General features: G+C 44.0%; 1 protein-coding gene across 1 annotated transcript in view; it reads left to right on the top strand.

Moving 5' to 3' along the window:
- The window catches only part of LOC130367409 (olfactory receptor 1019-like), a 33551-nt gene that overhangs the window by 1906 nt on the left and 6765 nt on the right, over positions 1-24880 (top strand). The window lies entirely within an intron of this gene.

Here is a 24880-nt window from a genome sequence, read left to right as displayed (position 1 = left end):
CCCCTTAACAACCACGGACGTAAATGTACATCCTGGTTTGGCGGTAGTTCCCGTACATTTACGTCCAGTGTATGACCACAAGCATCGGAGCGGTATTTGCGTCATACACGGCAGGTTCTGGCTGCTTTCAGCAGCCGGGGACCCGCCGGCAATGGCCGACATCCGCGATTGCGCGGATGTCAACCATTATCCCCTCAGATGCCGTGATCTGTACAGATCACGGCATCTGCGGCAATGCGCATGTTAAAATAGTAGATCGGATTGCCCACAGCGCTGCCTTTGCGATCCGATCTTCTGTAATGGCGGCCGGAGGTCCCCTCACCTGGCTCCGGCCATCTTCTGCTCTGGTCTGATCGAGCAGACCAGAGCAGAAGATGACCGATAATACTGATCAGTGCTATGTCCTATGCATAGCACTGAACAGTATTAGCAATCAAATGATTGCTATAGATAGTCCCCTATGGGGATATAAAAAGTGTTAAAAAAAAAGTTGAAAAATGTAAAAACAATAAGTAAAAAAAAAAGTGAAAAATCGCCTCCCCCCAAAAAAAAATTGTCAGTTTTTCCCATTTTACCCCCAAAAAGAGTAATTTTTTTAATAAACATATTTGATATCACCACGTGAGTAAATGTCTGAACTATCAAAATATAATGTTAATGATCCCGTACGGTGTACGGCGTAAACTTAATCGTTTTTACAAAAAGTCCAAAAATGATGCTTTTTTGTCACATTTTATAAAAAAAATTAATAAAAATGATATAAAAGTTTTATATATGCAAATGTGGTATCAATACAAAGTTCAGATGAGGGCGCAAAAAATGAGCCCTCATACCGCCCTATATACAAAAAAATGAAAAAGTTATAGGTGGTCAAAATAGGGAGATTTTAGATGACTGATTTTGTACAAAAAGTTTTAGATTTTTTTTAAGCGGTACAAAAATATAAAAGTATCTAGCCATGGGTATCATTTTAATCGTATTGACCCACAGAATAAAGAACACATGTCATTTTTACCTTAAATTGTACAGTGTGAAAACTAAACCCTCCAAAATGTGCAAAATTGTGGTTTTCATGAAAATTTCCTCCCTAAAAAATATTTTTTTTGGGTTCGCGGTACATTTTATGGTAAAATCAGAGGTTTCATTACAAAGAACAATTGGTCACGCAAAAAACAAGCCCTTATATGGGTCTGTAGATGGAAATATGAAAGAGTTACGGATTTTAGAAGGCGAGGAGATAAAAACAAAAATGCTAAAATAAAATTGGCCTGGTCCTTAAGGTGAAAATGGGCTTGGTCCTTAAGGGGTTAATCTGCTTTCCCTTAGTCTTGTCAGCAGCATAATGGTATATGAATGGTCCTTGGATTGTAGCCTTTTGTACTCAGAAATGCTTTTGACTTGATAAAAGGAGGAATCCCAAAAGCTTATCTTTACAAAATACTGCTAGTCCAGTAAAAAAGGTAACACAATAGTAAAGAAAGAAAATAGCCATCAGGCATTGCCAGTGCAGCAAATTGTACCAGTCCGTATGATTCAATTGTGTCATCTGCCTCTTATGGTAACATACTGCAGAAGAATTCATGGAGCGGGGAGTGAGAGCAGCTGCTCTCAGATGCAGGGGCACACCACAGGTGGCAACTAGTTTCGTGTCAGCCGACGCTTCTTCCATCAGCTGACGCCTCTACTCTGGACAGTTCCTAAAACGGAGAGAGGTGTCAGCAGAGAACACTGTGGTCAGACAGAAAAGAAATTCAAAAAGAAAAGAACTTCCTCTGCAGCATGCAGCAGCTGATAAGTACTGGATAGATTAAGATTTTTAAATAGAAGTAATTTACAAATCTGTTTAACTTTCTGGCATCAGTTGATTAGAAAAAAATTGTTTTCTACCGGAGTACCCCTTTAACCCCTTAAGGACTCAGGGTTTTTCCGTTTTTGCACTTTCGTTTTTTCCTCCTTACCTTTAAAAAATCATAACCCTTTCAATTTTCCACCTAAAAATCCATATTATGGCTTATTTTTTGCGTCGCCAATTCTACTTTGCAGTGACATTAGTCATTTTACCCAAAAATGCACGGCAAAACGGAAAAAAAAATCATTGTGCGACAAAATCGAAAAAAAAACGCCATTTTGTAACTTATGGGGGCTTCCGTTTCTACGCAGTGCATATTTCGGTAAAAATTACACCTTATCATTATTCTGTAGGTCCATACGGTTAAAATGATACCCTACTTATATAGGTTTGATTTTGTCGCACTTCTGGAAAAAATCATAACTACATGCAGGAAAATTTATACGTTTAAAAATGTCATCTTCTGACCCCTATAACTTTTTTATTTTTCCACGTACAGGGCGGTATGAGGACTCATTTTTTGCGCCGTGATCTGAAGTTTTTATTTGTATGATTTTTGTTTTGATCTGACTTTTTGATCACTTTTTATTCATTTTTTAATGTTATAAAAAGTTACCAAAATACGCTTTTTTGGACTTTGGAATTTTTTTGCGCGTACGCCATTGACCGTACGGCTTAATTAATGATATATTTTTATAGTTCGGACATTTACGCACGCCGCCGCGTGCCACATATGTTTATTTTTATTTTTTTTTACACTGTTTTTTTTTTTTTTATGGGAAAAGGGGGGTGATTCAAACTTTTATTAGGGAAGGGGTTAAATGACCTTTATTAACACTTTTTTTTAACTTTTTTTTTGCAGTGTTATAGGTCCCATAGGGACCTATAACACTGCTCACACTGATCTCTCATCCTGATCACAGGCGTGTATTAACACGCCTGTGATCAGCATTATCGGCGCTTGACTGCTCCTGCCTGGATCTCAGGCACGGAGCAGTCATTCGTCGATCGGACACCGAGGAGGCAGGTAAGAGCCCTCCCGGTGTCCGATCAGCTGTTCGGGACGCCGCGATTTCACCGCGGCGGTCCCAAACAGCCCGACTGAGCAGCCGGGATACTTTCAGTTTCACTTTAGAAGCGGCGGTCAGCTTTGACCGCCGCTTCTAAAGGGTTAATACCGCACATCGCCGCGATCGGCAATGTGTGGTATTAGCTGCGGGTCCCGGCCGTTGATTAGCGCCGGGACCCACGCGATATGATGCGGGATCGCGGCGCGATCCCGCTTCATATCGCGGGAGCCGGCGCAGGACATAAATATACGTCCTGCGTCGTTAAGGGGTTAATGCACAACTAATGCACTTCCCCTGTATAGCTTTTCTGCTATGGTAATCCCTGTAACACTATAATCACACTCCAACACCATTAACAACATTTTATAATCATCAACAAGCATGAGTGACGATGAGGCCTGTTGAAAGTCTGGACAGAGGACTGGCCTACACTGCCGTTGAGGATGGTGTATGCTGAAGAGTGACATGGGTCTTGGAGATAGAAACCTTCAGAGGGTGTCATTGTGGATTGTGATAGAACCAAGGAGCTAGTGGTAATTTATGGTCTAAACATTATTTAGACCCCAACAAATTAGCAAAAGAACTGGTTGACCACAACCTGGTGCTATTAGAGACTATGAGACAGCCCAACTGCACCAGTAAGAGGCTGATAGATAAAAATCCTCCTCCTGCAAGTGAGGAAATGTTCTAGTGGTATTGGAAACAGTAAGGGTGTTGTTAGGGGCATAGCAGAGGGTACGCAGAGAGGCATGGCTGAAAATCTTGGTTAAGTTCCAACACTTTTTCCCAAGGACTTGACTTTATAGAGGCACATACATATAGTGTCAGCACCAGCAGGGTTAACAGGTGCTGACAAGGTGTTGTTGCAAGGTTGCCGGGTTACGCCCTGCTGTCTGAGTGGCTAGCTACTGATTGACCACATGTGCATCTCCCTATATTACCAGGCATCAGACACTGGGAAGATGCCTGTGAAACTGGTCATTACCTGATTATCTAGCATTCCCTTATTTCCTTGTATACCCGGAAACTTGACTTCTGGCTTCCTATCTGACTTCTCTTTTGTTATAGCGATTTGGCACCTCTACCCACTCCTGGCTAGACTCGGTTTGACTGACATTGACTTTATGTGTGTATGTTTAGTTTGTCTTTGTTAGTTGCTTGTTTCCATGTTGCTCCTGACAACTGACAGGATTGTATTTTATTGTGTTGACATTTGACTCCCCTCACTTATTTAGGAAGGGATTGTCGACCAGTTTCCGGGCCTATCATTTAGGATAGGCAGGCAAGTAGGCAGGGACAGGGGCGCGGGTGAGCTTAGCGAGCACTCCTTCCCTGCCCATATGTGACATTTAGTTAGTGAAAACATTTATCAGAAAAACAGTTTTTTGTGAAGTTAGAAAACATGCTGGCCCTAATTTAGTAAACTGAATCCAACTTGTTGTTATGCTTTGTTTTGGGCGCACACTTAGTGCAACAATTTGCGACCTTGATGTGCCATGGTGCACCAGAAATCCCCAAATGTCCCATCAAAACAACCAGAAACTCTACCAAAGGGCTTGTTGCAAACGCACATACAAACATCACATATTTATTAACTTCTTATTATAAAGTAAAAATTTTCCAACTACCGTATTTATCGGCATATAACACACACTTTTAAAACTTAAATTTATGGCAAAACCCCTACCTGCATGGTATACACCAATCAATGTTCTGGTCACTGATTCAAAGTGGCCACAGTGCCGGCTGCTTGCTAAAGATCAACAGCCTGGCCACGGCCACTTTAAAATAGTGACCAGTGGCGGCTCCTGCGAGCAAACATTTCTCCCCTGTTCTGCATTTTATGTTTTTTATTTATCCATTACCTGGCCGCACTCCGACAGGCCCAGGTCAGGTGGCGGGTCTTGCAAGGCTGTGCGGCAGGTATGTTGAGGATGAGTGATTTCTCCTTTTGGCTCCTCGGCACGACGTCAGGGACGTCACTCCCCATTCCCTGCAGCCTCCGCTGGCGGCTGTTCTAAACTGTCTGCGGCCGGGCTGCTGAACTTTAACAAGCAGTCGGCATTGCAGCCACACTGACCAGCAGGAGCTGCAGGGAATGAGGAGTGACGTCCCTGACGCCATGCAGAGGAGCCGACAGGAGACGTCACTCGTCCTCGACATACCTGCCGCACAGACTTGCAAGACCCGTCGCCTGACCTGAGCCTGCCGGAGCACGGCCAGGTAATGGGGTATAAAAACATAAAAAGCGGGGGGGGGGGGGAAGATAATGAGCAAGGGGGCGAGATAATGAGCAGAGGTGGATAACCAGCAGGGGTGAAATGATGAGTGGGGGGGAGAAAATGATGAGCAGGCGGATAACTATCAGGGGGGAATAATAAGGCAGGGGAGAATGATGAGGTAGAGGGAATCACAGGGGAAAGGAGGCACACAGGTGGGGGAGGTAAATGTGGCACAGGGGCTCCTAAAAGAAAGGGATGCTGTAGCACTGGCAGGGACCAAACTGAGGAGCTGGGGGAATAAAAGGTGGGGGGATGATGAGGCATATAGTTCAGAGCTTCAAAGTCATTTATTTTACATTTATTTTTTTTCTCTCAAATTTCCCTATGAAAATGAAGGTGCGTGTTATACGCCAATGCGTGTTATATGCCGATAAATATGGTAAATGAAATAGATGGTTAGAAAACACACATACAGCAAATTAACCACGGACTTAACTTCTTGTCCTTTTTATAGTTGCTGGATTATGTTTTAGGATATTAGCTTGTTAATATGTTCCCTATTTGTAATGTAGATTTATTACTTTGTAGATAAAGTTCTAAAATTTGGTTGTCGTTGTTTTTTATAAATGCTCCAACTTAATATGAATGGCATGAAATTTCCATAGCGACATCATTTGTTTTTTGTTTTTATCATTGTACGTCAAAACTTGTCCCTTTTAATAAATGAGGGCCATTTCCTACTCATGACAGTTCCTGACAGAGGTGTCAGCACGGAGCACTGTGGTCAGACAGAAAATAACTACACAACTTCCTCTGGAGCATACAGCAGCTTTCTGACACCAGTTAATAAAAAAAAAAAAATTCCACTAGTACCCCATTAAAACTACTTGAATACATCCTAGGTACCTATACAGGGCGTTATGGCTCTAAACAGTGTTTAGGATTATTGCTGAGTTCGAGAGTTGGTACAAACTTATTCACTCGAACAAAACTTTTTGGCAAACCTTGGCAAACCTGCTGAAGCGAGTTTCTTAAAAATTCTCAACTCTATTTAATACTCATAGTTTATGTGCTAGTAACAAATAACATACTATTAATTAGATTGTTAACAAAAGATGGAAATATTAATCATGTGGGACAAGGATGATTTCTGTGCATTTATAATTAATTTCTATTCAGTATAATCATACTACACCAGCTAATTTATCCCCAGGAGAAGACTCAAAGATATAAAAGCTCCTGCATTTAGTGTGTCAATATAAATGAGCCGGCTTTACGTGTAATGTTCTTACTGACAATTCTTTACCACTATGCAAGGACATCCAGTAGTAGGAAACTGAACAATTCCTCCAAGGACAAGAAATCAACTTACTACAAAAAAGCAATATACAGATGTGAACATGGATGGATTTAACAATGGTCAGTGACAAGAGATTGATTCTCCCTGTCTATAAACAAACCAAGAAGTGACTTGCATGCCCCATCACTGACTTCCAAATGATAATTTTATTGGATATCTATATCATATTTAATCAATTGGTTACTCCAACATTTGACTTTTTACGTGACCTGTGCACTTTTCTTTCTTCACTAGTTGTAGCATATTCTCCCACTAGGGGCTCATGTACAGTGAGTCCCGTATACCAGACCCAGGCACTCCTTCAAAATCCTATGCACTTTAGATATATTAAAAAAAAAAACTGAAGTAAACTATAAGCGGTTTTCTAGGGATCGAGGCTGGGTTCACACTCCAGAATTTCTGAGCGCAATTTTGTTTTGAAGTTTTGCTCGTAAATTCAGCTGCACAGTGCACACAACATGTTATGTACATGACACATTAGACAGAGCCACCGCTTCAACAAATACACAATGAATGGGCTGGAAACAGATGGTTTCATTAGGGCTGTGTTTTCACTTGGCAGTTTTTTTTTTTTTTTTTTTTTTTTTAATCCCAATGCAGTTTTTGAGCCACAGCTAGAAGTGGATTCATGACAAAGGATAAGCATAAGGCTAAGTTTCCTCTTTTTTTTTTCTGGCAGTTTTTGGAGATCTGACGCTGCAGTTTTTGAGCCAAAGCCAGAAGTGTATTCAAAAGGAATAGGACATATAAAGGAAGAACTTACACTTCTCCCTTCTTATGGATTCTGACTTTGGCTCAAAAACTGCAGTGGCAGTTTTCCAAAAACTGCCAGAAAAAAACCAAATGGAAACTTAGCCTTAGTCTTTCCTTTATATTTCCCCTTTGGTTCAAAAACTGCAGTTGCAGTGCAAGTAAATGCCAAGTGGAGACGCAGCCTTAAAGTGTACCTGTCGTTAACAAAAACTTTTAAAATAATATAGATAATACCATTATACAGTGGGGCAAAAAAAGGTATTTATTCAGCCACCAAATGTGCAAGTTCTCAAACTTAAAAAGATAAGAGAAGCCTGTAATTTTCACCAGATATACCTCAACCATAAGAGACATAATGAGAAAAACATCCATAAAATCACGCTGTCTGATATTTAAAGAATTTATTAGCAAATTATGGTGGAAAATAAGTATTTGGTCAATAACAAAAGTTCATCTCAATACTTTGTTATATACCCTTTGTTGGCAATGACAGAGGTCAAACGTTTTCTATAAGTCTTCCCAAGTTTTTCACACACTTACTGTGCTGGGCAACACAGACTTTCAACTCCCTTCAAAGGTTGAGATCTGGAGACTGGCTAGGCCACCCTAGGACCTTGAAATGCTACTTACGAAGCAATTCCTTCGTTGTCCGGGTGGTGTGTTTGGGATCATTGTCCGGCTGAAAGACCCAGCCACCTTTCATCGTCAATGCCCTTGCTGATGGAAGGAGGTTTTCACTCAAAATCTCACAATACTTGGCCCCATTCATTCTTTCCTTTACACGGACCAGTCGTCCTGGTCCCTTAGCAGATAAACTGCCCCAAAGCATGATGTTTCCACCCCCATGCATCACAGTAGGTATGGTGTTCTTTGAATGCAACTCAGCATTCTTTCTCCTCCAAACATGACGAGTTTTCACCAAAAAGTTCTACTTTGGTTTCATCTGACCATATGACATTCTCCCAATCCTCTTCTGGATAATCCAAATGCCCTCTAGCAAACTTCAGATGGGCCTGGACATGTACTGGCTTAAGCAGGAGGACTCGTCTGGCACTGCATGATTTGAGTCCCTGGCAGCGTAGTGTGTTACTGATGGTAGCCTTTGTTACTTTGGTCCCAGCTCTCAGCAGGTCATTCACTAGGTCCCCCTGTGTGGTTCTGGCATTTTTGCTCACCATTCTTGTGATAATTTTGACACCACAGGGTGAGATCTTTCGTGGAGCCCCAGATCGAGGGAGATTATCAGTGGTCTTCTATGTCTTCCATTCTATAATAATTGCTCCCACAGTTGATTTCTTCACATCAAGCTGCTTGCCTATTGCAGATTCAGTCTTCCCAGCATGGTGCAGGTCTACAATTTTGTTTCTGGTGTCCTTTGAGAGCTCTTTGGTCTTGGCCATAGTGGAGTTTGGAGTGTGACTGTTTGAGGTTGTGGACAGGTGTCTTTTATACTGATAACAAGTTCAAACAGGTGCCATTTACACAGGTAATGAGTGGAGGACAGAGGAGACTCTTAAAGAAGTTACAGGTCTGTGAGAGCCAGAAATCTTGCTTGTTTGTTGGTGACCAAATACTTATTTTCCACCATAATTTGCAAATAAATTCTTTAAAAGTCAGACAATGTGATTTTATGGATTTTATGGATTCTTTTTTCTCATTTTGTCTCTCATAGTTGTGGTATATCTATGATGAAAATTACAGGCCTCTCTCATCTTTTGAAGTGGGAGAACTTGCACAATTGGTGGCTGACTAAATACTTTTTTGCCCCACTGTATGTATATTTGTAATATACATTGGTTAAAAAAATGTGTATATTTTTGTCCCTACAGCTATTGTCTGTGTGTCCCTGTGAGGAGTCCAAATACAGGAAGTGTGGGTGGACAAGCAGGGCCCTGTGCAGTGAGGCTCTGTGACACTCCTTTGGCTCACACATCAGGATGATTGACAAGCCCTGCTTGACCTGTCCTTACTTCCTGTATTTGGACTCCTCACAGGGAAACACGGGCAATAACTGCAGGGACAGCATTTTTTCACCCAAAAATATACAATGTTTTTAATCAATGCATATTACAAATATGAACAGAGTTAGCTGCTTCCAGCCCTTTTCATTGTGTGTTTGCTGGAGCTGCAGCTCTGCTGGTTAGTTGATCAACATTAATGTAAAAATCCTTTTAGTAGATTGCATGTTCTTAGTTTAAACAACTCTAAAGCTAAGATGAGGACTTAACCTCTTAAGGACCAAGTACATACCCGTACGTCATGTGGAATCTCAGTAGGCACCCCGCGCAAATGCCCAGGGGGTCATCCGACCCCCCCATGTCAGCGATAGGCGCAAATCGCAAGTGAATTTACACTTTAGATTTGCGCCAATTTCTGGTCATATGGGTCTATGGTGACCCGGAATATAAGGGGGATCGCGGTTGTCCATGACACCCACGATCCCCCTGAAGGGATAGGAGCGAGGTGGCAGGGGTGCCACCCCTCCTATCCCTGCTATTGGTCGCCAGAAGAGACGACCAATAGCAGATCGGGGGCGGGGGGATTAACTTTCGGTTTCCACGTTCTGCCCACCCACAATAGGCCGGACAGAACGGGTAAACCGAAGGGGAACGGGGACGAAGTCCACTTACCCATCGGTGGTGGCAGGGGGCAGTGATCGTGGTGGCAGCAGGCGGCAGAAGAGGACGGCTATGCGGCTCCCTGGATCCTACGGAACCCGGTGAGTTGCCTAGCAACATCTGGAGGGCTACAGTCTGAGATCACGATACAGTGGTCTCTGAGCTGTAGCCCTCCAGATGTTGCAAAACTACAACTCCCAGCATGCCCACACAGCTGTTTGCTTTGTGGGCATGCTGGGATTTGTAGTTTTACAACAGCTGGAGGGCCCTCTAGATCTTGCAAAACTACAACTCCCAGCATGCCCACACAGCTGTTTGCTGTCTGGGCATGCTTGGATTTGTAGTTTTGCAACATCTGGAGGGCCACAGTTTGGAGATCACTGTGCAGTGGTCTCTAAACTGTAGACCTCCAGATGTTGCAAAGCTTCAAATCCCAGCATGCCCAAACATCAAACAGCTGTCTTGGCATGCTGGGAGTTGTAGTTGCGTACTTCCAGCTGTTGCATAACTACAACTCCCAGCATGCCCTTCGGCGATCAGCACATGTTGGGAGTTTAAGTTATGCAACAGCTGGAGGCACACTGGTTTAAAAATACTGAGTTAGGTAACAGAACCTAACTGAATGTTTTCCAACCAGTGTGCCTCCAGCTGTTGCAAAAGTACAACTGTAGTTTTGAAACAGCTGGAGGTTTGCCCCCCCCCCCCCCATGTGAATGTACAGGGTACATTCACATGGGCAGGTTTACAGTAAGTTTCCTGCTTCAAGTTTGGGCTGCGGCAAATTTTTCGCTGCAGCGCAAACTTCTAGCGGGATACTCACCGTAACCCGCCAGTGCGAATGTACCCTAAAAAAACACTATACTGCACTACACTAACACAAAATAAAGGGTAAAACACTACATATACACCCCTTTACACTGTCCCCCCCAATAAAAATGAAAAACATATTGTACGGCAGTGTTTCCAAAACGGAGCCTCCAGCTGTTGCAAAACAACAACTTCCAGCATATCTGGACAGCCACTGAACTGTCCATGCATGCTGGGAGTTTAGCAACAGCTGGAGGCACCCTGTTTGGGAATCACTGGAGTAGAATACCCCTATGTCCACCCCTATGCAATCCCTAATTTAGTCCTCAAATGCGCATGGCGCTCTCTCACTTCAGAGCCCTGTCGTATTTCAAGGAAACAGTTTACGCCCACATAAAGGGTATTTCCGTACTCGGGAGAAATTGCACTACACATTTTTTTTCCCCTCCTTTTACCCCTTATGAAAATGAAAAGTTGGGGTCTACACAAGCCTGTTAGTGTAAAAAAATAAAAACATTATCCCTAACATGCTGGTGTTGCCCCATACTTTTCATTTTCACAAGAGGTAAAAGGAAAAAAAAAGACCCCCAAAATTTGTAACGCAATTTCTCCTGAGTACGGAAATACCCCATATGTGAGCATAAAATGCTCTGCGGACGCACAATGATGCTCGGGAGTGAGAGCGCACTATGTACATTTGAGGCCTTAATTGGTGATTTTACAGTAGTTCTGACATAAACGCAAAAAAAATTAAGTATGCCTTAACACCCCACAGGTGTTTAATGAAAATTCTTCAAAGTTGTATGGAAAAATGCTGGTGTTACCCAAAATATTTCATTTTCACAAGGGAAAATAGGAAAAAAGCCCCCCAAAATTTGTAACCCCATTTCTTCTGAGTAAGAAAATACCCCATATGTGGATGTAAAGTGCTCTGCGGGTGCACAACAATGCTCAGAAGAGAGGGAGCGCCATTTGGATTTTGGAAAGAGAATGTTTCCGAAATTGAAGGCCACGTGTGTTTACAAAGCCCCCATAGTGCCAGAATAATGGACCCTCACACCCACATGTGACCCCATTTTGGAAGCTATATCCCTCACGTAATGTAAGTGGTACAGTGAGTATTTACGCCCCACAGGTGTCTGACAGATTTTTGGAACAGTGGTCCGTGAAAATGAAAAGTTTAATTTTTCATTTGCACAGCCCACTGTTCCAAAGATCTGTCAAACGCCAGTGGGGTGTAAATACTCACTGCACCCCTTATTAAATTCTGTCAGGGGTGTAGCTTCCAAAATGGGGTAACATGTGGGGGGTCCACTGTTCTGGCACCATGGGGGGCTTTGTAAACGCACAAGGCCCCTGATTTCATTCCAAACAAATTCACTCTCCGAAAGCTCAATGGCGCTCTTTCTCTTCTGAGCATTGTAGTGCGCCAGCAGAGCACTTGATTTCCACACATGGGGTATTTCCATACTCAGAACAAATGAGGTGACAAATTTTGGGGGTCATTTTCTCCTATTACCCCATGTAAAATGTAAAATTTTGGGGAAAAGCAGCATTTTAGTGAAAAAAAAATTCATTTACACATCCAACTTTAACGAAAAGTTGTCAAACACCTGTGGGGTGTTAAGGCTCACTGTACCACTTGTTACATTCCTTGAGGGGTGTAGTTTCCAAAATAGTATGCCATGTGAGGTTTTTTTTTGCTGTCCTTGCACCATAGAGGCTTCCTAAATGGGACATGCCCCCCAAAAACCATTTCAGCAAAATTTGCTTTCCAAAAGCCAAATGTGACTCCTACTCTTCTGAGCATTATAGAGCGCCCACAGTGCATTTGACATCCACACATGGGGTATTTCCATACTCAAAAGAGATGGGGTTACAAATTTTGGGGGCATGTTCTACTATTACCTCTTGTAAAAACGTAAAATTTGGGGGAACAGCAGCATTTTAGTGAAAAAATAAATGATTTACACATCCAACTTTAACTAAAAGTCTTCAAACACCTGTGGGGTGTTAAGGCTCACTGTACCTCTTGTTACATTCCTTGAGGGGTGTTATTTCCAAAATAGTTGCCATGTGTTTTTTTTTGCTGTCCTGGCACCATAAGGGCTTCCTAAATGTGACGTGCCCCCCAAAAACTATTTCAGCAAAACTCACTCTCCAAAATTCCATTGTCGCTCCTTCCCTTCTAAGCCCCCTGCTGCGACCGCCGAACACTTTACATACACATATGAGGTATTTCCTTACTCAAGAGAAATTGGGTTACAAATTTTAGGAAGATTTAGCTCCTTTTATCCCTTGTAAAAATTCAAAAACTGGGTTTACAAGAACATTCGAGTGTAAAAAATGAAGATTTTTAATTTTCTCTTGAACTTTGCTGCTATTCCTGTGAAACACCTAAAGGGTTAACATAGTTACATAGTTAGTATGGCTGAAAAAAGACATACATCCATCAAGTCCAACCAGGGAATTGAAGTGAAGGGTGTAAGGAGATAAGGGAAAGGGATGTAGTTTTATAATTCTGCATAAGCATTAATGTTATTTTGTTCCAGGAATGTATCTAACCCTGTTTTAAAGCTGTTAATTGTTCCTGCTGTGACCAGTTCCTGAGGTAGACTGTTCCATAAATTCACAGTCCTTATGGTAAAGAAGGCGTGTCGCCCCTTGAGACTAAGCCTTTTCTTCTCCTGACGGAGGGAGTGCCCCCTCGTCCTTTGGGGGGGTTTAACCTGGAACAGTTTTATACCATATTTTTTGCATGGGCCATTTATATACTTATATACGTTTATCATATCCCCCTTAAACATCTCTTCTCAAGACTAAACAATTGTAACTCCTTTAATCGCTCCTCATAGCTAAGATGTTCCATGCCCCATATTAGTTTAGTAGCACGTCTCTGCACCCTTTCCAGCTCTGCAGTGTCCCTTTTATGTACAGGCGACCAAAACTGAACAGCATATTCCAGGTGAGGCCGTACCAATGCTCTATAAAGGAGGAGTATTATGTCCCTGTCCCTTGAGTCCATGCCTCTTTTTATACATGACAATATCCTGCTGGCTTTGGAAGCAGCAGCCTGACATTGCATGCTATTCTAAAGTCTGTGATCCACAAGTACACCCAGATCTTTCTCTACCAGTGACTCTGCCAGTTTAATCCCCCCTAAGACATACGACGCATGCATCTTATTAGTACCCAGATGCATAACTTTACATTTATCCACATTGAACCTCATTTGCCAAGTGGATGCCCAGACACTTAGTCTATCCAAGTCATCTTGTAACTTATGCACATCCTCTATAGACTGTACTGTGCTACAAAGCTTGGTGTAATCTGCAAAGATAGAAACAGAGCTGTTAATACCATCCTCTATATCATTGATAAATAAATTAAACAGCAGCGGGCCCAGTACAGAACCTTGGGGTACACCACTAACAACCGGGGACCAACCAGAGTACGAATCCTTGACCACCACTCTCTGGGTACGATCCATGAGCCAGTGTTCAATCCAGTTACAAACTAAAGTTTCCAAGCCCAAAGACCTTAACTTACCTGTCAGACGTCTATGAGGGACAGTATCAAATGCTTTAGCAAAATCCAGAAACACTATATCCACAGCAATTCCTCTGTCAAGGCTTCTACTCACCTCTTCATAAAAGCAAATTAGATTGGTTTGACAACTTCTATCCTTAGTAAACCCATGCTGGCTATCACTTATAATACTATTATCCCCTATGTATTCCTGTATGTAATCCCGTATAAGTCCTTCAAACAATTTACCCACAATGCACGTTAGACTTACCGGTCTATAATTGCCTGGCGAAGACCTAGAGCCCTTCTTAAAGATTGGTACCACATTAGCCTTGTGCCAGTCCCTTGGCACAATACCAGACACCAGAGAATCTCTAAATATCATTAGCAAGGGTACTTACCTCTCTAAGAACTCTTGGGTGTAGTCCATCCGGTCCTGGAGATTTGCTTACATTTACTTTACTTAACTTACCTTATACCATCACTACATTAAGCCAGTTCAGTACATTACATGATGTGCTACCAGCACTGACCTGTCCAATGTCAGCTCCTTCTTCCATAGTATATACAGAACTAAAGAACCCATTCAGTAGCTCCGCCTTCTCTTGATTGCCCGTGACAACCTCCCCATTATCACTATTAAGGGGACCTACATGCTCTGTCCTTGTTTTTTTTGTATTTATATATCTAAAAAAATATTTAGGATTAGTTTTGCTTTCTTTGGCCACCTGTCTCTCATTTTGAATTTTTACTGTTTTTATTACATTTTTACAGATTTTATTAAGCTCCTTATACTGTTTAACCCCTTCAGGACGGAGCCCATTTTGGCCTTAAGGACCGGAGCGTTTTTTGCACATCTGACCACTGTCACTTTAAACATTAATAACTCTGGAATGCTTTTAGTTATCATTCTGATTCCGAGACTGTTTTTTCGTGACATATTCTACTTTAACATAGTGGTAAATTTTTGTCGATACTTGCATCCTTTCTTGGTGAAAAATCCGTAAATTTGATGAAAAATTTGAAAATTTAGCATTTTTCTAACTTTGAAGCTCTCTGCTTGTAAGGAAAATGGATATTACGAATACATTTTTTTTTGGTTCACATATATAATATGTCTACTTTATGTTTGCATCATAAAATTGATGAGTTTTTACTTTTGGAAGACACCAGAGGGCTTCAACGGTCAGCAGCAATTTTCCGATTTTTCACAAAATTTTCAAACTCAGTATTTTTCAGGGACCAGTTCAGGTTTGAAGTGGATTTGAAGGGTCTTCATATTAGAAATACCCCATAAATGACCCCATTATAAAAACTACACCCCCCAAAGTATTCAAAATGACATTCAGTCAGCGTTTTAACCCTTTAGGTGTTTCACACGAATAGCAGCAAAGTGAAGGAGAAAATTCACAATCTTCATTTTTTACACTCACATGTTCTTGTAGACCCAATTTTTGAATTTTTACAAGGGGTAAAAGGACAAAATTTTTACTTGTATTTGTAGCCCAATTTCTCTCGAGTAAGCACATACCTCATATGTCTATGTAAAGTGTTCGGCGGGCGCAGTAGAGGGCTCAGAAGGGAAGGAGCGACAAGGGGATTTTGGAGAGTACGTTTTTCTGAAATGGTTTTTGGGGGGCATGTTACCTTTAGGAAGCCCTTATGGTGCCAGAACAGCAAAAAAAAACCACATGGCATACCATTTTGGAAACTAGACCCCTCGGGGAATGTAACATGGGATAAAGTGAACCTTAATACCCCACAGGTGTTTCACGACTTTTGCAAATGTAAAAAAAAAAAAAAAATATTTTACCTAAAATGCTTGTTTTCCCCAAAAATTTTTATTTTTAAAAAGGGTAATAGCAGAAAATATCCCTAAAAATTTTAAGCCCAATTTCTCCTGATTCAGAAAACACCCCATATGGGGGTGAAAAGTGCTCTGCTGGCGCACTACAGGTCTCGGAAGAGAAGGAGTCACATTTGGCTTTTTGAAAGCAAATTTTGCTCGGGCGGCATGCCGCATTTAGGAGCCCCTATGGTGCCAGGATAGCAAAAAAAAACCCACATGGCATACCATTTTGGAAACTAGACCCCTCGGGCAACGTAACAAGGGGTTAAGTGAACCTTTATACCCCACAGGTGTTTCACGACTTTTGCATATGTAAAAAAAAAATTATTTTTTTTACCTAAAATGCTTGTTTTCCCAAAAAATTTACATTTTTAAAAAGGGTAAAAGCAGAAAATACCCCCCAAAATTTGTAACACAATTTCTCCCGAGTACGGCGATACCCCATATGTGGCCCTAAACTGTTGCCTTGAAATACGACAGGGCTCCAAAGTGAGAGCGCCATGTGCATTTGAGGCCTAAATTAGGGATTGCATAGGGGTGGACATAGGGGTATTCTACGCCAGTGATTCCCAAACAGGGTGCCTCCAGCTGTTGCAAAACTCCCAGCATGCCTGGACAGTCAACGGCTGTCCGACAATACTGGGAGTTGTTTTGCAACAGCTGGAGGCTCCGTTCTGGAAACAGTGGCGTACCAGACGTTTTTCATTTTTATTGGGGAGGGCAGGGGGGCTGTATAGGGGTATGTGTATATGTAGTGTTTTTTACTTTTTATTTTATTTTTTGTGGTAGTGTAGTGTAGTGTTTTTAGAGTACAGTCGCATGGGCGGGGGTTCACAGTAGTTTCTCGCTGGCAATTTGAGCTGCAGCAGAAAGTTTGCGGCAGCTCAAATTTGCAGCCAGATACTTACTGTAATCCTCCGACCATGTGAGTGTACCCTGTACGTTCACATTGGGGGGGGGGGGGGGGGACATCCAGCTGTTGCATAACTACAACTCCCAGCATGCCCGTTGGCTGTCGGTGACTGCTGAGAGTTGCAGTTTTGCAACAGCTGTAGGCACACTGGTTATGTATCACGGAGTTTGTGACCTAACTCAGTGTTTCACAACCAGTGTGCCTCCAGGTGTTGCAAAACTACAACTCCCAGCATGTACGGTGCATGGTGTACGGTGACTGCTGAGAGTTGTAGTTTGCAACAGCTGGAGGCACACCGGTCGTGAAACACTGAGATAGGTAAAAAAAAACTCTGAGTTTCACAACCAGTGTGCCTTCAGCTGTTGCAAAACTACAACTCTCAGCAGTCACCGACAGCCAACGGGCATGCTGGGAGTTGTAGTTATGCAACCAGCAGATGCACCACTACAACTCCCAGCATGCACTTTAGCTGTTTGTGCAAGCTGGGAGTTGTAGTTAGACAACAGCTGAAGGTACACTTTTCCATAGAAAGAATGTGCCTCCAGCTGTTGCAAAACCATAAGTCCCAGCATGCCCATAAGGGAATGCTGGGAGTTGTGGTGGTCTGCCTCCTGCTGTTGCATAACTACAGCTCCCAGCATGCCCTTTTTGCATGCTGGGAGCTGTTGCTAAGCAACAGCAGGAGGCTGTCACTCACCTCCAACGATACAGACACTGCAGGTCAGTCCCTCGTCGTCTCCGCCGCCGCAGCTGCTCCTGGGGCCCCGATCCCAACAGGGACGCCGGGGATCGGGGTCCCCAGCACCCGGGGTATAAGTCCCGCACCCGCTCACGTCCTCCAGAAGAGGGGCGGAGCGGGTGCGGGAGTGACACCCGCAGCAGGCGCCCTGATTGGTCGGCCGGTAATCCGGCCGACGAATCAGGGCGATCGTGAGGTGGCACCAGTGCCACCTCACCCCTGCAGGCTCTGGCTGTTCGGGGCCGTCAGAGACGGCCCCGAACAGCCAGTAATTCCGGGTCACCGGGTCACTGGAGACCCGATTGACCCGGAATCGCCGCAGATCGTTGGACTGAATTGTCCAGCGATCTGCGGCGATCGCCGACATGGGGGGACATAATGACCCCCCTGGGCGATATGCCGAGATGCCTGCTGAACGATTTCAGCAGGCATCCGGCTCCGGTCCCCAACCGGCTAGCGGTGGGGGCCGGAATTCCCACGGGCGTATGGATACGCCCTCGGTCCTTAAGGACTCGGGATGCAGGGCGTATCCATACGCCCTATGTCCTGAAGAGGTTAAATGTTATAGCTGACCCATCAGATTTGAATTTTTTGAAGGCTATTTTTTTGTTGTTTATTGCTCTTTTAACATCATTTGTCAGCCATGTAGGATTTAGTTTTAATCGTTTATATTTGTTCCCCTTTGGTATATATTTAGCTGTATAGTTATTTAGAGTTGATTTAAAGATGTCCCATTTACCTTCTGTATCAGTATTTGAGAACACCTCCCCCCAGTCTATGTCCTGTAGTGCAGCTCTCAGCCCAGGGAAATTTGCCTTTTTAAAGTTATATGTTTTTGCCTTCCCCGTCTGTCTTTGTTTTCTACATTTTAAGTCAAAAGTAACTATATTGTGGTCGCTATTACCAAGGTTTTCCCTCACAGTTACATTACTTGCCATCTCTGCGTTGTTGGAAATGATCAGATCCGACAAGGCATCACTTCTTGTTGGGTCCTCCACAAACTGGCCCATAAAATTATCCTGCAATAAATTTAGGAATTTTCTCCCCTTTGTAGCTTTAGCCAGCCCCCGGCCCCAATCTATATCTGGATAGTTAAAATCTCCCATTATTACCACTGTACCTGCCCGGGCAGCCCTCTCTATTTGTTTATGCAGCCGAACTTCTATCTCTTCAGTGATATTAGGGGGTCTGTAGATTACACCAAATACTATTTTTTCAATATTTCCCTCCTTTTGTAATTCTACCCACAATGATTTCACATCCTCAGAATCATCACACACTATGGCATCGTTCACACTTACTGAATGTAATTTTGAATACTTTGATGGGTGCAGTCTGTATAATGGGGTCATTTATTGGGTATTTCTAATATGAAGGTGTTACGCCGAGCGCTCCGGGTCCCTGCTCCTCCCCGGAGCGCTCACGGCGTCTCTCTCCCTGCAGCGCCCCGGTCAGTCCCGCTGACCGGGAGCGCTGCACTGACATGGCCGTCGGGGATGCGATTCGCACAGCGGGACGCGCCCGCTCGCGAATCGCATCCCAAGTCACTTACCCGTCCCGGTCCCCTGCTGTCATGTGCTGGCGCGCGCGGCTCCGCTCTCTAGGGCGCGAGCGCGCCAGCTCTCTGAGACTTAAAGGGCCAGTGCACCAATGATTGGTGCCTGGCCCAATTAGCTTAATTGGCTTCCACCTGCTCCCTGGCTATATCTGCTCACTGCCCCTGCACTCCCTTGCCGGATCTTGTTGCCTTGTGCCAGTGAAAGCGTTTAGTGTTGTCCAAAGCCTGTGTTACCTGAACTCCTGCTATCCACCTTGACTACGAACCTTGCCGCCTGCCACGACCTTCTGCTACGTCTGACCTTGCCTCTGCCTAGTCCTTCTGTCCCACGCCTTCTCAGCAGTCAGCGAGGTTGAGCCGTTGCTAGTGGATACGACCTGGTTGCTACTGCCGCAGCAAGACCATCCCGCTTTGCGGCGGGCTCTGGTGAACACCAGTAGCCTCTTAGAACCGGTCCACCAGCACGGTCCACGCCAATCCCTCGCTGACACAGTGGATCCACAACCTGTAAGCCGAATCGTGACAGTAGATCCGGCCATGGATCCCGCTGAGGTGCCGCTGCCAAGTCTCGCTGACCTTACCACGGTGGTCGCTCAGCAATCGCAGCAAATTGCCCAACAAGGACAGCAGCTGTCGCAGTTGACCGCCACGTTACAGCAACTTCTGCCTCTGCTACAGCAGCAACCATCTCCCGCGCCAGCTCCTGCACCTCCTCCGCAGCGAGTGGCCACTCCTAGCCTCCGCTTGTCCCTGCCGGACAAATTTGATGGGGACTCTAGACTCTGCCGTGGATTTCTGTCTCAATGTTCCCTGCATATGGAGATGTTGTCGGACTTGTTTCCTACAGAACGGTCTAAGGTGGCGTTCGTAGTGAGCCTTCTTTCAGGAAAGGCCTTGTCTTGGGCCACACCGCTCTGGGACCGCAATGATCCTGCCACAGCCACAGTCCAGTCCTTCTTCGCTGAAGTCCGCAGTGTCTTCAAGGAACCAGCCCGAGCTTCTTCTGCCGAGACTGCCCTGCTGAACCTGGTCCAGGGTAATTCTTCAGTGGGCGAGTACGCCATCCAATTTCGTACTCTTGCTTCCGAATTATCATGGAATAACGAGGCTCTCTGCGCGACCTTTAAAAAAGGCCTATCCAGTAGCATCAAGGATGTGCTGGCCGCACGAGAGATTCCTGCCAACCTGCAAGAACTTATCCATTTGGCCACCCGCATTGACATGCATTTTTCTGAGAGACATCAGGAGCTCCGCCAGGAAAAAGACTTAGATCTCTGGGCACCTCTCCCACAGTATCCGTTGCAATCTACACCTGGGCCTCCCGCCGAGGAGGCCATGCAAGTGGATCGGTCTCGCCTGACCCAGGAAGAGAGGAATCGCCGTAGGGAAGAAAATCTTTGTCTGTACTGTGCCAGTACTGAGCATTTCTTGGTGGATTGCCCTATTCGTCCTCCACGTCTGGGAAACGCACGCACGCACCCAGCTCACGTGGGTGTGGCGTCTCTTGGTTCTAAGTCTGCTTCTCCACGTCTCACGGTGCCCGTGCGGATTTCTCCTTCAGCCAACTCCTCCCTCTCAGCCGTGGCCTGCTTGGACTCTGGTGCCTCTGGGAATTTCATTTTGGATTCTTTGGTGAATAAATTCTGCATCCCGGTGACCCGTCTCGTCAAGCCGCTCTACATTTCCGCGGTCAACGGAGTTAGATTGGATTGCACCGTGCGTTACCGCACAAAACCCCTCTTAATGTGCATTGGACCCCACCACGAAAGGATTGAATTTTTCGTCCTTCCCAACTGCACCTCTGAGGTCCTCCTCGGTCTGCCATGGCTCCAGCTTCATTCTCCCACCCTTGACTGGACCACCGGGGAGATCAAGAACTGGGACTCTGCTTGCCACAAGAAATGCCTCTCCCCCCCTCCCAGTCCCGTCAGGCAAGCCTCAGTGCCTCCTCATGGTCCCCGTCCTGGTGTCACCCTTCCCCGTGCCAAGCTTCACCCTCTGCCCTCCCTCCCCATTCCCACTCCTGCTGTACTGCCTGCCTTTGAGGAAACCCTCCATTCACTCCCGTTGTCCTCGTCCCAGGTAAAGCAGTTGTCGGACAAAAAAAGGGGGAGACCTAAGGGGGGGGGGTACTGTTACGCCGAGCGCTCCGGGTCCCTGCTCCTCCCCGGAGCGCTCACGGCGTCTCTCTCCCTGCAGCGCCCCGGTCAGTCCCGCTGACCGGGAGCGCTGCACTGACATGGCCGTCGGGGATGCGATTCGCACAGCGGGACGCGCCCGCTCGCGAATCGCATCCCAAGTCACTTACCCGTCCCGGTCCCCTGCTGTCATGTGCTTGCGCGCGCGGCTCCACTCTCTAGGGCGCGCGCGCGCCAGCTCTCTGACACTTAAAGGGCCAGTGCACCAATGATTGGTGCCTGGCCCAATTAGCTTAATTGGCTCCACCTGCTCCCTGGCTATATCTGCTCACTGCCCCTGCACTCCCTTGCCGGATCTTGTTGCCTTGTGCCAGTGAAAGCGTTTAGTGTTGTCCAAAGCCTGTGTTACCTGAACTCCTGCTATCCACCTTGACTACGAACCTTGCCGCCTGCCACGACCTTCTGCTACGTCTGACCTTGCCTCTGCCTAGTCCTTCTGTCCCACGCCTTCTCAGCAGTCAGCGAGGTTGAGCCGTTGCTAGTGGATACGACCTGGTTGCTACTGCCGCAGCAAGACCATCCCGCTTTGCGGCGGGCTCTGATGAACACCAGTAGCCTCTTAGAACCGGTCCACCAGCACGGTCCACGCCAATCCCTCGCTGACACAGTGGATCCACAACCTGTAAGCCGAATCGTGACAGAAGGCCCTTCAAATCCACTTCAAAACTGAACTGGTCCCTGAAAAATTCTGATTTAGAAAATTTTGTGAAAAATTGGAAAATTGCTGCTGTACTTTGAAGCCATCTGATGTCTTCCAATAGTAAAAACATGGCAACTTTAAGATGCAAACATAAAGTAGACATATTGTATATGTGAATCAATATATAATTTAATTTGGAATGTCTATTTTCCTGATAAGCAGAGAGCTTCAAAGTTAAAAAAAAATGCAAAATTTTCAATTTTTTCATAACATTTTGGCATTTTTCACCAAGAAATGTGCAAATATCGATGAAATTTCACCACTAACATAAAGTAGAATATGTAACAAAAAAACAATCTCGGAATCAGAATGAAAGGTAAAAGCATCCCAGAGTTATTAATACTTAAAGTGACAATGGTCAGATGTGCAAAAACGCTCTGGTCCGTATGGCCAAAATGGGCCTGGTCCTTAAGGGGTTAAACATTGATTCTGAACTAAATCCTTGGCTATGTTCACACAGCAGAATTTCTCCATGGAATTCTGCATGAAAATTCTGCAGTAATATCTGCAGAAATAACTGCCCATTCACTTCAATGGAATCCCTGCAGTGGAAATTCTGCAGCGGAATCCCATTAAAATGTATTGGCTATAAATTAATGCAGAATTCCATGCAGAAATACTGGCACCTGAACATAGCCTTATCATATAAGCTAACATTCTCCATTCAGTGCAAGTGAATAGGGTTCTTCATACCCTAGACCTGTAAGTCTCAGATGTCCCTGTATATTTTTCCTGTGTTCCATCAGTGATGTACCCACTTCTAAGGTGTGCAGAGATGATAGGTAAAACAACAACTCCTACCATATCTCTAATATTGCTTAGGTTATACTGGTAGAAACTATAGTGTCAATCTGGCAACATGGTCTGTTCGATTATTGCAACAGTAATAATTTTCACAAAGGCATCTGTCACGGCAAATAGGGAACGTGTTATTAAGAATGTAAATGCCACCCCCAGATTAACCAATTAGAGAATGTAATATCCCTGTCAAAAGATTTGTGTTTTTAGGGCAATACTGTGGTTGTTAGAAATAAGTTTGCATGTCTGGGGGTATCACATTCCAGAAATCAGGTGCAGCACGAGTAAAGTTTGGAGACAAGAGAGAGAACTTCAGGTTAGGGAAGATGTTACCATTAGGTCGGTAGTAGATAAAGTAGAGAAAAAAAGCTATTTTACAATTTTATTTATTTATTTATTTACGCATTTACGCTGTCCACTTTGTGGTAAAACAGCATTTTATTTCTTTATGTTGTGGATCAGTACAATGATAGCCATACCCCTATTAGGCTAGGTTTGCATCAGAATTCTGAGCACCGTTATGGAGCTCCATTCATTGATTATGTTATTATAACATTATTTTAATTGGATACTCCGGTGGAAAACAAACTTTTTAAAATCAACTGGTGCCAGAAAGTTTAACAGATTTGTAAATTACTTCTATTTAAATATATTAATCCGTACAGTAATTATCAGCTGCTGTATGCGCCACAGGAAGTTCTTTTCTTTTTTAATTTCTTTTCTGCCTAACTACAGCACTCTCTGTTGACATTCTTTTTATTATAAAAATACAAAACTTATCCAATACAGAAAAAAGAAAAAGAAAACAAGCTTAACCAGCTATAACATAAATAAAATAAAAAATAAAAACCCTGCCTGCCCGGTTAACCCAGCTTAATAGAAAAATTTATAAATAAATAAACCCACTGACCTAACCAAACTGTCTAAACAGCACACTGACACACACATACTGAAAATTAACATAAAAATAGCACAACTTGGCTTAAAATAAATAAATTAGCACTACCCGGCTATAACTCAAAAACATCCATACTCGGGAAACACACAAGAAGAAAACAAAACAATAAAACAAAACAAAACTGAAAAAAATAATAAACCTAATAAACCACATATCAACTGAAATAAATCAAATAAACCACATATATATTATAGAATATAAATAAACAATCAAATATATAAACATATAAATAAACATATGCATAAATAAACATATGCACTACAGAAAACCTTTTAGCAAAATCAACAGAAAACCCTAGAAAAAAAATGGAAAAAACCCTACACTAAAACTGTGCCCTCACCCACACCACCCCTCCTGCACATGGGTCAGAGTCCATACCGTTCATGCAGTTCACAAAGTCCTGTCCTTAACTGATCCATGTCAGGTCCTCCCCAAAGCAAACAAATAAACAAAAAACACCACCACCCACAGATACACCCTCCCCACCTAGCACTCCTCCCAACCAACTTAAACACAAACTTATGCACACTAAACCAGAACCCACTTTAGGCCCAAGTTTGGTCGCCTGTAAGCCCTTCATAACGTATCAGCTTAAAACAAAACAAAAAGCTAGCGTGCACATGCATTAGCCCACCACCGGGAAGAAGGATGGCAGACTTGATACATCAAAATAATTTTAAACTCTTTCCCTAACTCCCCCTACAATTCTCCCTAATTCTATCCCTCCATTAAAACTGACCCTACTCTCACCCTATCTCTATCCCTATAACACTTCCCCTAACCAAAACATAAGGTACTCTACCCAAAAGGTCTAGTACCTAGGGCACATCAAAAGAAAACCCTCTCCATAGGAGAGAAGCCCTACTGGTACCAAGACTGCCATACTCCAAAGACCTGATCTTCCCGGGGTCACCGGTGATATTCCTACAGACCTCCACTTCGGAGAGGATTTTTTGTTGG

Source organism: Hyla sarda, chromosome 4 (assembly GCF_029499605.1).
Source record: "Hyla sarda isolate aHylSar1 chromosome 4, aHylSar1.hap1, whole genome shotgun sequence".
Lineage (NCBI taxonomy): Eukaryota > Metazoa > Chordata > Amphibia > Anura > Hylidae > Hyla > Hyla sarda.
The sequence above is the reverse complement of the archived record's forward strand: the minus strand, read 5'-3'. Positions and strand labels throughout refer to the sequence as shown.